General features: G+C 32.9%; 4 non-coding genes across 4 annotated transcripts; 3 read left to right on the forward strand and 1 right to left on the reverse strand.

The window, feature by feature from the left end:
• Positions 1-4,280: 4,280 nt before the first annotated feature.
• On the reverse strand, positions 4,281-4,353 carry Trnav-cac (transfer RNA valine (anticodon CAC)). The gene has a single exon. It is a non-coding gene; the product is annotated as a tRNA-Val (tRNA).
• A 607-nt stretch (positions 4,354-4,960) lies between these two features.
• Trnam-cau (transfer RNA methionine (anticodon CAU)) lies at positions 4,961-5,032 on the forward strand. Its single transcript has one exon. It is a non-coding gene; the product is annotated as a tRNA-Met (tRNA).
• A 914-nt stretch (positions 5,033-5,946) lies between these two features.
• On the forward strand, positions 5,947-6,018 carry Trnam-cau (transfer RNA methionine (anticodon CAU)). The gene has a single exon. It is a non-coding gene; the product is annotated as a tRNA-Met (tRNA).
• Positions 6,019-12,300: 6,282 nt separating this feature from the next.
• Positions 12,301-12,372, forward strand: Trnam-cau (transfer RNA methionine (anticodon CAU)). Its single transcript has one exon. It is a non-coding gene; the product is annotated as a tRNA-Met (tRNA).
• The last annotated feature ends 4,061 nt before the right edge of the window (positions 12,373-16,433 follow it).

The raw sequence follows: 16,433 nt of genomic DNA on the forward strand, positions 1-16,433 counted from the left end.
TCATGTACGGTACCAATTTTGATGATATATGACGTCTCAACCGCTCAATTATGACGTTACAGTCTATGACACTGTGTTAAGAAAAGATAGAGGCAAAGGGCAAATTAAAGAAATGTAACGAACACAAAATTTAATGTTTTGTAGTTAGAAATGGAATTTATTTCACACGTGAGATAGGATTTTTTTTATATATATTTTTTTCATTCGTGCTTCGCACTCGTGAAAATATCAAAAAGTCATGTCCCACTCGTGAAATAAATTCCATATCCAGCAACAGAACATTGAAAATTCTCTATTCATAGTCGGATAAATGGGGAAAATCCGCAGACAACCTAGTATGAAAACAATGACCTTATAATTTGTGTGAAATTAAGACGTCAGTCAACATTCGACATAACAACAGATTGTATTTGGAAAAAAGTCATTTTGTCAACCATAGATTTGCAAAAAGGTGACTTTGAACGGGATTTTTGATACCCTTTGTTTTATACGAATACATATAACAGTGAACCTTGCACGCATAAATTCTGCACAGTCACTATTTTTTGGAATATCACCCGTCGTCAAGCAATGTTGACTGTTGCTACGCTGGAGGGCGTGGCTTCATCATTCAGCGGGTAATAGTATTTTTTAACAAATGTTTTTCAACGAATCAGATTTAACTAATTTACATGAAAGTATAATAAATCTAAATGTCAAGTTGAAGACCACACCAAGAGACTCTTTTCAGGTAGAAGGGTTTTTTTTTAAGTCCTGCTTCCTAAGAATATAAAAACAGGCCTGATTATAATGATGTAAAATTAATGCCCATATGCGTTGGATTTTCAGCAGATTGTAGGATGACCTGTCCTCTAAAGACTTCATAATTCATGAGGAGCTCCGGCATGATTATCACATCAGAGTACATGTATTTTTTCAATAAAATAAGTTTGCAGATGACCCATGACAAGCCATACAAAAAGCCTACCTTTTAATTAATCGTGGGTAATGATTGTAAAAAATGTAAAGTCATACGTTTTGATGCTTTTGAGTTTGGCAAAATTTTGTGATTTCAAATCTTCAGTATTTAAATTTGATTCATTTGATTAACACCACTTCACAAATAATATGTTGTTTTACAGTACTACTAAAGTTATATAGGTATGGTAATTTAAATTCAATTTGATATAGAGTATTAAAAATATTTAATACTGGCATATGATTTAAAAGAATCACTTTCTTGGGAAGGGAACTATCAGTATAAGCTGGATTACCACTTGCAGATTTAAATCCAAGTTCCTCTAAAAATACAACACAGTTGTATTATAACAAGCATTCTGAGAGTATTGCATTAGCAATACTAGTCCCCTACCGGCAAGTGTAATCTGGTTCCCGTTAAAAATTGAAAATGACATATTTCGGTCAAAAATCAATGAAGTGGAATGAAATGCAAACTTGATCTATAACTCATCAAGGTAAAGTCACATACCAAAAAATCAGCTCAATATTTGCAGGCGTTTAGAAAAGAAAAAAGTGCGGAAGCCCTGAAAAATTGCAAAGGTCGTAATTCCGATAAAAATCATTGAAGTGGAACGAAATGCAAACTTGATCTGTGACTCAGCAAGATACACTCACATACCAAAAATCAGCTAAATATCTGCAAGCGTTTAGAAAAAAAAGTGCGGAAAACCAAGTGGGACAGACTGACAGACAGAGGAACAGCTAGACAGACGGACGGACAGACTCAGAGGAAACCTATAGTCCCCTCCGGTTTCACCGGTAGGGGACTAATAACGAGTCTTACAAACAAAAACTATAATAACATGGTTCAGCGCTTTGTCGTTCTATCTCACTGTGGGACTTGAAGACCAAGACCCCGTTTTACAAAAGAACTTACTACTAAGATTAAAATGTAACTTTGGGAATAACTTTCTCTTTTACATTAATTTGAAATTCGTTTTAAGAGCGACATTTTTATACCAGCTCATTTTTAACGTAAACATTAATTTTTCAAGATTTTACAATCAACTAAAATTTTTATCTTAGCCGCAAGTTCCTTTGTAAAACGGGCCCCACTCCTATAAACCGAGGGCTCGTATCCCAACTCCCAAGTGAAACACTCATTTTACCATTACTTTCACCTAAACATGTTCTTATAATAATTGCACCAATGGCTACTAGAAAATCAAAGCATTGAGAATAGTAAGAAGACGTAAGCAATGAATTTTATTTATTGAATGGAATTTTGAATCCATCAAAAAAAAATCATCATTAATTTACTGTATAATATTTATTATTGTATTAAATTTTACATGTAATTTTACGGAAGCCGGTAGGTGCAAGGTAGAAAAAAATATTTTATCTGGCGGTCGCCAGATAAGTTTCTGGCGGCCGCCAGATAAAATATTGTATAATTTAAAGTATAAGAAAATGTTCAAATTCTGTCTTGTAACCTCATCACTGCCACATGCAGGTATAAAAATTATTAATCTACATGTTTAGTAAATGTCACAAATATTTCCACAAATGCCCATAGTATGGTATATTTTTCTAGATTTAGTAACATATCAATGCAAAGTTATAAGTAAATATTATCATAAATTATAATAAACTCAGGCCCGTAGGAAGCAATTTCAGTTTTGGGGGGCACAGCCATACATTTTCAGTTGAGGGGGCACTATCAACTATCAAAATTTCTTGACAAGGAAAAAAAAAGCAGCTCATCAGACGTTTTTATTGAGGGGGCACAAACATATAGTATCTATATTTTCTATAGTAATCTATATATCGGCAAAATTATTGGGGGGGGGGGGCACTATCCCCCCCCCCCCCAGGGATAGTAAGCGAAGAAGAACAAAATTAATTCTACAGTTTATTCAGATTTACAGAAATATAACAATATATGTATCAAATTGAGTATAAATGCTCAGGTGAGCATGTAGCCCATGGACCTTTTATGTAAGTGTTTCATATGATAAATACATTATCAGTCTGAAATTAAAGAATTTGATGAAACATTAATTATATTTGACAGGAAATTGAAAAGAAGGTTTTTGTGTATAATAAAAAAAATGTGTTTCAGCTTTTCGGCCCTTAGGTACATTTATTAAAATTAATTCTGAAAACTTAATCCATATCTACATCATCAATCATATTCCAAAATATGATTTACCTGCGGCTTAAAATGTGAGAGGAGTTCTGTGAGCATGGTTTTTGTAGAAAGCGTAGTTTTTCTACCCTTTCTTGGCCATCTGGATGAAAATGAAAATTCTTAAATCTGACATACACACACACACAAACACACACAAATATCTATTGTCGCTTCTTTTCTTTAGAATCAGGTTAAGAAACATGTATTTAAACGATCTACCAAACTTCATCATTTTTGATACAGATTATAGTAAATTTTAAGATGTATGGGGATTCCTCCGTTCAATCCTAAACACCATCAAGCTTTTTTATACGTCATGCTGCGTAAGACGAATATTACTTAACATTACAATTATGGAGATATTGGAAACCTTATCATATATATCTCAACCAGATTTTCATACCCCGTTTTCTATTCCGAGGTTAAAACAAGGGGGAAAGGTTACCTATTTCAGCGGAACATCGCTACCTGTTCATCCAAATAAAAATTGAATGCAACACACACACACACACACAAACGAAACTTAATGAAAATGTATGGTAATGCCTTGGAAAACCTTCTTGCACTAAGCGTCCTTAAAAAAATAGACATTCCTGTCAATGAACTTTTTTCACCCTGTTATGAAACATTTTCAAATGAGGTAATATTTTTACCTTTTAAGCACTGCGCTAGCTGACTAGAAATGTAATAACTCATTTCATATGTTACCTGTCACAATGTGTTTCTAAATTATCTGGTTTGTCTAGCATGACCTCGTATATAGAAGTAATAATACTTCACTAAATATCATAACATAACGAACACCGTTGCAGTCTCTTCTTCCTGCTATTTCACTCAAACCGGATTATGGCCTTTTCCTCACCAGTGAATAAAGGTCCAATATTACAAATGTTATAATTCTTTAATTAGCAGTACATTTACATTTCTATTCAAATTTACCATGTTCATGATAAAGCGTAAGCACCAAGCAACAAAAAAAATTGTCTGCATATATCTTCTGGTGTTATTTTTTTTTAATTTAAAATTACATTGGTGATTAAGTTTCATAATATAATGTAAAATGCACATTTAATACTTTAACGCATTATAATTTTAAAAAGAAACATCATCTAACATTACACTTGAAAAAGAAGGGTTTATAAAAATGATTAGGTTCTGGCGAGGCTCGAACTCGCGACCTTCTGCGTGTGAAGCAGACGTGATAACCACTACACTACAGAACCGGGTGACTTCTGGGATAGATTGTGGGCATACCACATTGTTCTCGCTCTGTGAAAGGAAGTGGTTTAAATAAAACGATAATTCACAGTGCAAATTTCATGCTTCCACATAAAAAAAATATTAAATTAATTAAGTTTATAAAGTTCTGTATTCATAAAAATATAATTCTTGAGAGATGATCATTTTCAATTTTTAACTGCCAATTCAGACCTTTAAACTTGTAAGGCGCATGAACCATATTAACTCTTGCACTCTCTGCCACTCTGAGTGACAAATACTAAACGATAGGAGAGCTAGTTATGATGGTAAAAATTTATCGGTCCAGTGCATATAGATAACGGTATTCATGGACAAAAACTTATCATTTCTTACAATCTCTCTCTCTCTCAATTTATTTGCTATCAAATCCAATTGCAAATTTGTTTGAGAATCAAAAATCAAAGAATGAATTATAAATACGAAAGAAGAAATTTCCAACAAGGACTGGGTTTCTGATCTGTCCAATAATTAATTTAAAGCGCAATAACTCTTTTTCCCATGCTGTATAATTTTCTGATGCAATCAATACCAACTTTAACACTATTAAACCTTCTTCCTCCTATGTCAGTAAGCAGAGTGGCGCAGTGGAAGCGTGCTGGGCCCATAACCCAGAGGTCCGTGGATCGAAACCACGCTCTGCTATTCAATTTTTTCAACAAATTCAAACAATTCTGTGCTTTTGAGTTTCGTTTGATAAGATTTCTTTTTTTTTTCCCCATCTCACAAAGACATCTTTGATACTATTTCTTTTTTTTCTTTATTTCTTTATTATTTTATTTCTTTATTTCTTTCTTTATTTATTTATCTATTTATTTTTACTTTAAATCCATCATGATATATGTTTACTTCAATAAACTAAAAACATAATAAATCTCTTGAATTTATGCTTTATGCCCCCAAATAAGAAAATAGATAAATAAATAAAAAAAAACGTAATATAATTATAAATATCTGTATTCATAAAAATATAATAATCAAAAGACAATCAGTTTCAAATATATACATAGTTCAGAAGTATATTTAAAACCAGCTCATCTGATTGAAATCATTGTCTGTTAGCCGCATTAATTCTTGTAATTTCTGCAATTCTTAGAGTTAAGCACTTAAATTGAGAATTAAAATAGACATTAAAAGCTGGTAAAGCTTTCTTAGCGAAAGTCCATATACTGGAAAAATATTTACAGTCCAGTAAATTGATAATCTTACGCAAATATTAATTCTTTGTGTAATTTCTTTAATGTTAGAGATGTAATTCTTAAAGACTTCAGAAGGTATAATTTATGGAAAAAAATAATTATGAAATGTTTAGAAAAAGAATTATATCGGGTTAATGATTCCAGGGATGTCTCCTCTCTCTCTCTCTCTCTCTCTCTCTCTCTCTCTCTCTCTCTCTCTCTCTCTCTCTCTCTCTGAAAGAATTTATTTTTCATTTCCAGCTTGCTAAATGTCAAGCGAGATAACTCTAAATTTTTTCCGCAGAAAAATGTTCTGATGCAATCAACCTTCACATTGAGGAAATAGAATATTAAACAAAAATCGTCGGTCAACGTTAAGAAAGCAGAGTGGCGCAGTGGAAGCGTGCTGGGCCCATAACCCAGAGGTCCGTGGATCGAAACCACGCTCTGCTAATTTAATTTTTTTTTAAATAAATTTCAACAATTCTATGCTTTTGATTTTCGTCGGATAAGATTTCTTTTTTCCCATTTCACAGACATCTTTTATACTATTTCTTCTTATTTTCTTTATTTCTTTATTATTTTATTTCTTTATTTATTTATCTATTTATTTTTACTTTAAATCCATCATGATATATGTTTACTTCAATAAATTAAAAACATAATAAATCTCTTGAATTTATGCTTCATGCTCCCAAATAAGAAAATAGATAAATAAATACAAAACGTAATATAATTATAAAGATCTGTATTCATAAAAATATAATAATCAAAAGACAATCAGTTTCAAATATATACATAATTCAGAAGTATATTTAAAACCAGCTCATCTGATTGAAATCATTGTCTGTTAGCCGCATTAATTCTTGTATTTTCTGCAATTCTTAGAGTTAAGCACTTAAGAAATTGAGAATTAAAATAGACATTGAAAACTGGTAAAGCTTTCTTAGCGAAAGGCCATATACTGAAAAAATATTTACAGTCCAGTAAATTGATAATCTTACGCAAATATTAATTCTTTGTGTAATTTCTTTAATGTTAGAGATGTAATTCTTAAAGACTTCAGAAGGTATAATTTATGGGGAAAAAAATAATTATCAAATGTTTAGAAAAAGAATTATATCGGGTTAATGATTCCAGGGATGTCTCCTCTCTCTCTCTCTCTCTCTCTCTCTCTCTCTCTCTCTCTCTCTCTCTCTCCAAAAGAATTTATTTTTCATTTCCAGCTTGCTAAATGTCAAGCGAGATAACTCTAAATTTTTTCCGCAGAAAAATGCAACAGTGGCTGTCAGCTATCATCCGCAACTGTACTCGGCAATGCTGGTACCGGACATCCATGACTGTACCTGCTCACTAATATCAAATACGGAATGTCAGAGCAAGATTTTCCGGATTGTTCAACGTATTAAACTATATGTTGTTGATTAAGTATGGATTGTTTTTTAATGAAAAATACGAAATATGTGTTAATATGGAGGAAAGAAAATTTCTGATTTTAAATAAATCTACTTTATGGAAGGCTGTAATCGCCAAAACGGTAACGATAACTGGCTTAGTGAATATATCGCGGAAAATATATGTAAACTTGACTATGCCTAAATCCATTGTATGAATCGCTATTATCTCTAAAAAGTAACATTTACTACAGCCTACATTTTGTATATCTATGACTGTATCCTGTGCCTGATATACAACCTGTGCCGTACATACACACTACCACTGACTCAACCCGCGCTTGATTAATAACATCCACAACAAAAAATTCTGTGGATTTTCTCCGATATAGATTTAGACCGAATTCAATCAAAGCGCAATTAACGCTAATCTTTATATTACCCATGACAGTGATACCGAGACAAACGATGTCAGCAGTAATTAGGGAAGGATCCAAAACTTTTACAGATTTAAGTTTAAAGCTTTATGTTCAGAGTACAATATGAGCCAGGTCTTCATTTTTTTTTCTTTTTTTTTTTTTTTTTTTTTTTGGGGGGGGGGGGGGGGGTTCTGCTGTACTGTCCAGACAACTCTAGAAATTTTACACCATGACTGTACCGGTGTCTGATTGACAACATCCACGACTGTACCTGTCCAGTACACACACTTTATTCTACATTGACTGTACCAGTGCTTATAAACAACATCCCTGACTGTACCTGTGCCTTATAAACAACATCCCTGACTGTACCTGTGCCTTATAAACAACATCCATGACTGTACCTGTGCCTTATAAACAACATCCATGACTGTCCCTGTGCCTTATAAACAACATCAATGACTGTAAAACATCCACGACTGTACCTGTGCAGTATACACATCTAACTCTACATCCCTGACTGTACCTGTGCCTTATAAACAACATCCACGACTGTACCTGTGCAGTACACACTATTCTACATCCCTGACTGTACCTGTGCCTTATAAACAACATCCACGACTGTACCTGTGCAGTACACACACTTTATTCTACATCCCTGACTGTACCTGTGCCTTATAAACAACATCCACGACTGTACCTGTCCCGTACACACACATTATTCTACTTCCATGACTGCATCTTGCTTTATTAACAACATCCAAGAAAAGTTATTCAAAGCTCTACTTAAAGTTCGTTCTTTTTCGAGCCTTGAGTCTGTAAACATATTTTCTACACCCTCATCCATCCCCCCTTCAAATAACTCACTCCCCTGAAACAACAAACAACTGGTATAAATTTGAATTTGTGAAATAACAATTCATAATACTTGAAAAAAGGAATTGTTGTTTCAGTGAGGGGGGGGGGATAAAAATATTTTCCATTGATTTCTATAGAGATCAAGTTTTACCAAAATTATAAATTTATCTCTCTTTGTTTTCCCAAATAAGTTATGTTTTCTGATAAAATTCACATAAATATTCGGTATATAAATATGAAAAAATCATTCCAATATGTTAACTTTCTAAATTAACTCTGCGATAGGTGGCAGAATTTTACTATCATTCTTGCTATCATATGATTTATTCAAGCATGCGTATTAAAGCTATTGAGACAAGCCTTCTGCATTAGCAATACTAGTCCCCTACCGGGCTAAAGTTTGCATTTCGTTACGCTTCAGTGCTTTTTGACGGAAATATTACCTTTTCATTTTTTCAGGGTTTTCCGCAATTTTTTTATAAACGCTTGCAGATATTGAGCTGATTTTTGGTATGTGACTTTACCATGATGAGTTATAGAGGAAGTTTTTATTTCGTTCCGCTTCATTGATTTTTGACGGAATTATGGCATTTTCAATTTTTAACGGGAACCAGATTACACTTGCCGGTAGGGGACTAGTATTGCTAATGCAATACTCTCAGAATGCTTGTTCTTGATGAAAGGGCAGATTAATTACTCTATTTGCATAAATGTACCACAAAATTAGAACTCTTCAGTGTGCAGTGTATAGAGGGCACTTAAGCACATGAAAAAAATCCAACTTTTTCCTCATTTTCCTCTCCTGTTTATGTCATGTTTCATTATTGGCTTATTTCTTAATTCTTTTGAATGCCATTTAAACATTGAATTGTGAAGTGTAGATACATGTAGTATTACATGTACTGCAATAATTATTTTCAATAGGTCTTTCTTTGTTAACACGATAAAATGCACTATTCCATCCTAAAATGTTTTCAACTATGAAAACATTTTTACACCTTCTTCTGTGCCAATCCCAAAGTTGCAGGGTATTATTATCATAGTTTACAACTGATTATACGTCAAACGTATACGACAAATGTTTATTAAAATTAATTAAAATTAATAATAGTAATTGGCAATGAGTTGACTTGTAGCTTTGAGTTTTCCACCTGTACACTGATGATTATTCGTGTCTCGAACTTGATTCTAATTGATTTTCATGGTCAAATTTTAACAGTCAATGACACACTTAAAGATCAAAATTTGTGAATGAAATAAAATTGTTTAAATATTGTTGTTTTTTATGGAAGGATGGTCAAAATACAGTATACAATACGTACCTCTTAAACCCTGAGATGTTTATTGTGTGTAAATCTTGATTATATAAGGCATAGGTACAGTCATAGATGTAGTGTGTGTCATACACAGGTACAGTTGTGGATGTTGTTTATAAGGCACAGGTACAGTCAGGGATGTAGAATAAAGTGTGTGTACTGGACAGGTACAGTCGTGGATGTTGTTTATAAGGCACAGGTACAGTCATGGATGTAGAATAAAGTATGTATATATGCACAGGTACAGTCGTGGATGTTGTTTATAAGGCACAGGTACAGTCAGGGATGTAGAATAAAGTATGTATATATGCACAGGTACAGTCATGGATGTTGTTTATAAGCACAGGTAGAGTCAGGGATGTAGAGTAAGATGTGTATACTGCACAGGTACAGTCAGGGATGTTGTTTATAAGACACAGGTACAGTCATGGATGTAGAATAAAGTGTGTGTACTGCACAGGTACAGTCGTGGATGTTGTTCATAAGGCACGGGTACAGTCAGGGATGTAGAATAAAGTATGTATATATGCACAGGTACAGTCGTGGATGTTGTTTATAAGGCACAGGTACAGTCGTGGATGTTGTTTATAAGGCACAGGTTCAGTCATGGATGTAGAAAAAATTGTGTGTATTGGACAGGTACAGTCGTGGATGTTGTTTATAAGGCACAGGTTCAGTCATGGATGTAGAAAAAATTGTGTGTATTGGACAGGTACAGTCGTGGATGTTGTTTATAAGGCACGGGTACAGTCATGGATGTAGAATAAAGTATATATATATATATATATATATATATATATATATATATATATATATATATATATATATATATATATATATATGCACAGGTACAGTCGTGGATGTTGTTTATAAGGCACGGATACAGTCAGGGATGTAGAATAAAGTATATATATATATATATATATATATATATATGCACAGGTTCAGTCGTGGATGTTGTTTATAAGACACAGGTACAGTCATGGATGTAGAATAAAGTGTATGTACTGGACAGGTACAGTCGTAGATGTTGTCAATCAGACACCGGTATAGTCATGGTGTAAAATTTCTAGAGTTTTCTGGACAGTACAGCAGAATCTTAGAGAGGTGGATCTAATAAAAATATTTACTTATACAAATATTTAGTTTGGATGTTATCGATAATTTTAGCATAAATTTCCTTTAATATGATCAATTATTTTAATACCATACCCTGCATATTTCAGGTATCACACCACGGTTATCGACCAGTCAAGATGTAAACTGTTTCATGCATATAAAATTAATTTTTATTTCTTTTGAAATTTTTTTTTTTTTTTTTTTTGGGGGGGGGGGGGGTCTTCCAGCCTATTTTTACAACTTTGATGCCTGTTCCTAGTAAATTTTATGTACTTTGTAAATAAATAAAGGTGTTTTGTCAGGAACTATTCTTTTCAGGGCATAGGAGGCTACTTCCTGGGGTGCACTTGAGATGTTTATATATAACACATTGAAAACGGGTGGATCAGCCCATTCCACCCGTATATATCGTAAGACATACAAATGTATATTTATGGGAAATAAAACCTGTGTTTTTCATTGACACCACTTGCGTGATCAATGAAATGGGTGAAATTAATAATATTGTGACGTACTTATACTTTCTAACATAAAATTAAGGATTACAAAATTAATTCCAATATTTATTTTAATTTCCTTTTCTATTTTACTTTGTTTCATTTTTAAATTCATCATTATTATTGAGCACGTAGGATATTGAAATCATGCCCCCAGCCCCCACCCCCCTCCCCCCCCCCAAAAAAAAAATAAATAAAGAACTGGTTCATATTGTTCTCTGAACATAAAGATTTAAATTTAAATCTGTAAAAGTTTTGGATCTGGTACAGTCGTGGATGTTGTCAATCAGACACCGGTACAGTCATGGTGTAAAATTTCTAGAGTTGTCTGGACAGTACAGCAGAACCCCCCACCCCCAAAAAAATTGAAGACCTGGCTCATATTGTACTCTGAACATAAAGCTTTAAACTTAAATCTGTAAAAGTTTTGGATCCTTCCCTAATTACTGCTGACATCGTTTGTCTCGGTATCACTGTCATGGGTAATATAAAGATTAGCGTTAATTGCGCTTTGATTGAATTCGGTCTAAATCTAAATCGGAGAAAATCCACAGAATTTTTTGTTGTGGATGTTATTAATCAAGCGCGGGTTGAGTCAGTGGTAGTGTGTATGTACGGCACAGGTACAGTCGCAGATGTTGTATATCAGGCACAGGATACAGTCATAGATATACAAAATGTAGGCTGTAGTAAATGTTACTTTTTAGAGATAATAGCGATTCATACAATGGATTTAGGCATAGTCAAGTTTACATATATTTTCCGCGATATATTCACTAAGCCAGTTATCGTTACCGTTTTGGCGATTACAGCCTTCCATAAAGTAGATTTATTTAAAATCAGAAATTTTCTTTCCTCCATATTAACACATTTCGTATTTTTCATTAAAAAACAATCCATACTTAATCAAAAACATATAGTTTAATACGTTGAACAATCCGGAAAATCTTGCTCTGACATTCCGTTTTTGATATTAGTGAGCAGGTACAGTCATGGATGTCCGGTACCAGTACTGCCGAGTACAGTTGCGGATGGTAGCTGACAGACCCCACTCGAAAAATGTTCTGATGCAATCAACCTTCACATTGAGGAAATAGAATATTAAACAAAAATTGTCGGTCAACTTTAAGAAAGCAGAGTGGCGCAGTGGAAGCGTGCTGGGCCCATAACCCAGAGGTCCGTGGATCGAAACCACGCTCTGCTAAATTCTGTTTTTATTTTATTATTACTTTTTAAGACAAGATATCCACATTTTGAATTTTGTAAGTTCCAACAATTATAAATTTCATACCATTGATAGATGATTGTTAACTAATTAATCATTATCTATATCTGATTTTTTTTAAAATATTTCTTATTTCGAAAAAAAAATGCATCAATGGACAAATAAGAAATTAAGCAAAAGAATCTTACAATTCACACATTTTCTCATCAAACTTAGTACTTAACAAAATAGAAACAAATGAACATCATTGCAAGTAGATTTTAGGATTGTGATTTGATTCTTTAATTGGTTTTCCTTTTTTAAGTTAAAATTTTATCAAATGGTATAAATCAAAATGGTATTTTAAAAAAAATGGCCTCATAATTGTTAGGAAACATGTTCGGTCAAAATACGACCCATAGATAGGTTGTGTTTGGAAACAAGGTCAATATAACGACAATAGAATTTACGAAATGCTGACTTTAAACTTTAAACAGATAATTGAAAACCTGTTAAAATCAACTTATTTGTCTGTAGCCTGTCTCTGTTTAAAACTTGATCGTACTTGGAACGTGCTCTTGAGTATCAAATCAGTTAGGAAATACCATACACAGGTGATTGTGGAATATTACTACATAAACAGGGAATGTGGACGATGGAAAACCTGAAGTCATCTCGTTTGCCATAACGCCTATAGTCAGTAAAATATCCAAGTATGAAGCAGATGTGGCAGACTCTGTGGTGTCTTTTGTTTCGACTTCACTGGGATATATCGACATATGAATGAAAGTAACTATTGTTAAAACATCGTTGATAAATCTCAGTATATAGAGTTGAAGGCCAAAACATTTTTTCTCATGGACAAGTTTTTAAATAAATCCTGCTTTATAGGAATATAAAAACAGGTCGGATAATAGATGAGCACAGTGCCCATTGGAATTCCAACAGATTGTCGGAAGACCTGGTCTCAAAGGCTCATATATGTTGTCAATGAGAAACACCAGCCCCTTTTAATATCAACATCAGAGTACTTGTATGTTGATTCAGAATGATTTTTACAAAGTAAATTTTGTAGATGACCAATCACGAGATATGAAAATCTGAGTTCCATTCTTTGATATTTTTATTGAAAAAACAGTTGTCTATGATACCAAAAAGCCTTGTCTTTAATTTATCGTGAAAATGGTTGCATAATGTATAGAAAAGCCATGCGTTTTAATGTGACTGACTTTTTAAAAAAAAATTGTGATTTTAAATTTTCTAAAAGTTCTTCGGAGTTTTTGAGAATCAACATTTGATTGACATCACTTCTAGAATATGCTTTAGCACAGTTCGTCTGAAGTTTCTCCTTCACAGCAGTTAATATTTTTGTGGGGAGTATGGATAGGGCTTAGTAGAGCATTTGCTTGAACCTGCAATGTATCTATGCTAGTAAGGATTTTTCAGAGGTTTAGGAATCCAGTATAGGTAGGGTTGTTCAAACTCACTTTCGTTCACTGAAATTAAAAGTATTTTAAAGATTGAAATGTGATTTTGAAGAATTTCATCCTTAGAAAGTGAATTGTGAGTGTAAGCTGAATTTCCAGATATAAAATTAAAACCAAGTTCTTCTAAAATACAATTGTAATAATGAGCCTTACAAATAAAGATGATATTGTTACAAGCCTTTTCAGCTGGAACAAAAAAAATATTGCTCATATATTCTTTGTATTTTTTTTCACTTCCGGTATAGAGAAAACGGAAGGATATATGGTTCTTATTTGACCTTTTAACTTTCTGACAATATTTTTAAATACATTCCTAAAACATTTAATCAATTTTGACAAAGCGTCATTTCGACTATATTCACATCATCAGTGATGATGTGTCCGGTGGGGCTATAGTTGAAAGAAGAAGAAAAGCAAGAACACCTAAGAGGATTTTGTTTCAGATGTTCAGTATCTAGGCACTGTAAGGGTTGTTTATAATTGTAAAGTTTGGAAGCAACAGTTGGTGAATATCTGTAGGAAATGCAGGATGTAGACTACAACTTAAAATATGGTGGAATGCAAGACTAATTTAAAGACTTTTATCAATTCCAAACGGCTTGCAATAGTAAATAGTATCCCAAGATAAAATATGCGGCATCTTAAGCAACTGAAACTGTCCTAAGGCTACCTAATCCCCAATCCCTAACCCCGAAAGAAACATATTCAACTGCATCCATGCCATCATTCAAAGTACTTTTTATTTAATCGTTTATTAATGAAGGTGATTTACTATCGGAATTAAACACGAACCTTCAAGAAGGTTTTTTCCTCATGTTCTGAAAATCAGCAGGTAATTAAGTAATTGAAAATACAAAAATGTCACTGAGTTCACGTAGTAATGTGAATATTCCCATGTTATTTCTTCAAAGGTTAGATTTATAGTTATCTATATTTGATAGGAAAATTATCAAATCTCAATTTAAATTTCCAGGAAACTTGAATAGAAGCACCAAGTATGTATTTCCTAATTGAAAATTGATGAACAGATATATTTTTGGTTAAAAAAAATATTGGTATACAGGCATTCGGAAAAAAAATAAATGTTTTTTTTTTTCTTAAACCTATGCGGTATTTTATTTCTTCCATTAACTTCAATTGTTATTAAATACATGGTGTAAAAAGCATGTGTTATCAGTGTAAGATATCACAGATCATTAATTACTTTTCATGCTATTAAACATTGGTATCTAAGGGAAGATTAAAGGAAATTTGATTCCTCTTAAAATGTGTCGTTATTGTTGTTTCTTTTCTCTCTCTCTCTCTCTCTCTCTCTCTCTCTCTCTCTTTGTGCTTTTATGTGGTGCAAATGTCTTTTTACACAAGTTTCTAAGACTTCAAACATCCTTGAATCATATTAAGCTGTATGAAATTAAAATCGTTGCACAAAAAAATCAGTTTCATGCTTTGATCGATCATTTTGAGACTTAGTCAATTTAATAATAATTTTAAGAGTTATTGTTCCTGAATAAGGAGCAAATATCCTTGAAGTAATTTTTTTTTAATATTTGCTTACTCTGGAATTATAACTTAATAGTTTCCATGCACAAAGTGCATTTATCATTCTTATTGTAATATCACAGATTAGCAATTTGTACTAGTGCACTTAGTTGTCAATTACTTCTGTTGGGTTTTATGGACCAGAGATTTATCGGATAAAAACTATGATGGGGTATAAGTCAATAAGGCAATGACATCTCTCCATGCTTGGCGATGCATGTTTATATGTTCTAACCTACGTCATACCCCTGTTAACATTTCATTTTTTTTCTTTTCTGTATGGAAATCACGCTTCGGTAAACAGTACCCAGCAACATCGTATTTTTCTGTTGACAGTGGCGGTTAAAAGGGGTGTTGCAATTGGATTTTCCAACATTATAACCCCATAACCTAAATATCGAGTACATGCATTGTCATTTCGGAAACATTAAATCGTCGAGGATCGATCTGTATGTAGGTGTACTGATGGTCTCAGGTAATTCTGTCAAGGCTCTCCATTGTTTGGTCATTCATCCATATCATCTGTGGGTGATGCACTGTTAAAGGAACGATAAATAACAATAATGAAATCAAAATAATAATTTCCTTTTGTAAATTTCATAGGGAGAAATGAAAACAACCAGTTTAAAATGATGTGAATGGCGTTTTAATGGGTTCAGTACATTTTGGACATTGTTAAATACAATAATTAAACGTGTCAGACTATTTCATTCTCTATTGCCGTGTCAAATCATCCCCACACGTATGTGTACATAAACATAATTAAATCTTAACTGAAGGGGGTACAATTTTGCTCAAAGAATTTTTTTTCTTTACGAGGAACATTATTTTTTAATGAATTCTTTTGATACATTTCAACTATCAAAATACAGAAAGGTTTGGGAGGGGGATAGGGATATGTTTTGCTAAGTTTTATTCTATCAGCTGTGAATTCGAAATTTAAAATGCTACATTAGATTCGTCATGTTGTGTATGATTTTGATTCTTGTGAATGGAACAAAAATAACATGTATACAAGTGACATATACTTATACA

The sequence above is a fragment of the Saccostrea echinata genome, unplaced genomic scaffold, assembly GCF_033153115.1.
Source record: "Saccostrea echinata isolate AGI-Se365-2 ecotype Australia unplaced genomic scaffold, CSIRO_AGI_Sech_v1 ptg000019l, whole genome shotgun sequence".
Taxonomy (NCBI): domain Eukaryota; kingdom Metazoa; phylum Mollusca; class Bivalvia; order Ostreida; family Ostreidae; genus Saccostrea; species Saccostrea echinata.